Source organism: Panulirus ornatus, chromosome 12, assembly GCF_036320965.1.
Source record: "Panulirus ornatus isolate Po-2019 chromosome 12, ASM3632096v1, whole genome shotgun sequence".
NCBI lineage: Eukaryota > Metazoa > Arthropoda > Malacostraca > Decapoda > Palinuridae > Panulirus > Panulirus ornatus.
The window spans coordinates 4,911,842-4,914,341 of NC_092235.1; positions in this window are offsets into that span (position 1 = coordinate 4,911,842).

Sequence of the window (2,500 nt, forward strand, 5' to 3'; positions counted from 1 at the left end):
GTACTCGTACTGGTCGTCGATGAAGACCCTGATGTGTCCGTCGCTGCGACTGGAGGATCAGCAGCACCTGCAGCAGCAGCCGACCCTAAAGCTGAAGCGGCCGTGTTGAAGATTAAAGTCCACACCACCAACATTCATCCCTGAAATTCCTTGAACCTTAAGTTCCCGTCCCTGAGATCGGAGAAGCTACTCCTCCTCCAGCAGTCGACCCTGTTATACCCGGTCCTCAGAAGACATTTCCTATGGCAAAAGTTCTCATTCAGTTGCAAATTATTGACAAACTATTGTACGAATGAAGCGGTTACCATAAAGGATCAAATCGTTAGGAAAAGTTCCTAACATTTATGAGTCCCATCCATAGCGATGAAAAAAAAATAACAAAAATACATCCGTTCTGTTGGGGGCCAACAACATGGCACAAATGGACCCTAAGTCGAACTGCTGACCTCCTAGTGGTAGGGTCCGGGCAACTTTGAGGGAACATTAACCCTCAAAGGCTAACAGCAGTCGCATAAAAGCAATAAAAATTAAACATTATTAGTCATTTACAATAATCACAGACGATGATTATAGCCTCGCCCAATTATCATCTCATTTGCTGTGAACGAAATCATAGGCGACTCTGATTCCACCTACATCTATCAAGTTTACCTATTTATTCAACCATCTATCTATCTGTCTATCGTCCTTGTTTGAAGATTTTCTGTATCATGTAAATCTCAGCCATTGAAATGTCCTGAGATCAATGTCGTAGTGAAGAAATGAATTCTAGTTTGGACTGAAATAGCCCCGTTTTTGCACCTTCCTTCACCATTTGTCCACCATTTATTCCCCGTAAGGATTTACGAACTAACTTCAGAGTCGTATTACAAACATATGAAACATGTCACCAACTCACTGTTTTGTTCATATTTTTTGCTATATTACATCTGTCAGTTTCTAACTGCAATCATCGGATGAATATCTTTATATATTTTGCTGCTGTTTCAGTTCCTTCATGACAATAATAAACCAGACCTTGTTTTCATCATGTAACATGCAGCTCAAGAAGAAAGTCTATAGATGAGAAAAATTTAGTTGCATAAATTCAATTAATTAGATTACACGCAGAATATTAGGCCTTCTTGACCAACACCATTTCAGACGTAATGGTTGCTCGAACATTGGCCGTAGAGATAAAGAAAGAAAAACAAAAAAATGTTTAGTAAAACTATATCAGTACAAATCCAATGTATCGTATGTACTGATATGAAAGATAATATACAGTCTGTATTGATATCAAAGACAATATAGGCAGCAAGTATGAATTTTTCCTTTATAAATGGAAGGTCATGATTGCCACTGCGATCTCGACCTGCCGTTTTCTTAATGAAATGTACGTCTCCTGAGAACGAGGCGAGGCGACCGACGCTCACGTCTGGCTCGACCCAGTTTGAGAATATATATATATATATATATATATATATATATATATATATATATATATATATATATATATATATTTTTTTTTTTTTTTTTTTTTTTTATACTTTGTCGCTGTCTCCCGCGTTTGCGAGGTAGCGCAAGGAAACAGACGAAAGAAATGGCCCAACCCCCCCCCCCCCCATACACATGTACATACACACGTCCACACACGCAAATATACATACCTACACAGCTTTCCATGGTTTAATCCAGACGCTTCACATGCCTTGATTCAATCCACTGACAGCACGTCAACCCCTGTATACCACATCGCTCCAATTCACTCTATTCCTTGCCCTCCTTTCACCCTCCTGCATGTTCAGGCCCCGATCACACAAAATCTTTTTCACTCCATCTTTCCACCTCCAATTTGGTCTCCCTCTTCTCCTCGTTCCCTCCACCTCCGACACATATATCCTCTTGGTCAATCTTTCCTCACTCATTCTCTCCATGTGCCCAAACCATTTCAAAACACCCTCTTCTGCTCTCTCAACCACGCTCTTTTTATTTCCACACATCTCTCTTACCCTTACGTTACTTACTCGATCAAACCACCTCACACCACACATTTTCCTCAAACATCTCATTTCCAGCACATCCATCCTCCTGCGCACATCTCTATCCATAGCCCACGCCTCGCAACCATACAACATTGTTGGAACCACTATTCCTTCAAACATACCCATTTTTGCTTTCCGAGATAATGTTCTCGACTTCCACACATTTTTCAAGGCTCCCAAAATTTTCGCCCCCTCCCCCACCCTATGATCCACTTCCGCTTCCATGGTTCCATCCGCTGACAGATCCACTCCCAGATATCTAAAACACTTCACTTCCTCCAGTTTTTCTCCATTCAAACTCACCTCCCAATTGACTTGACCCTCACCCCTACTGTACCTAATAACCTTGCTCTTATTCACATTTACTCTTAACTTTCTTCTTCCACACACTTTACCAAACTCAGTCACCAGCTTCTGCAGTTTCTCACATGAATCAGCCACCAGCGCTGTATCATCAGCGAACAACAACTGACTCA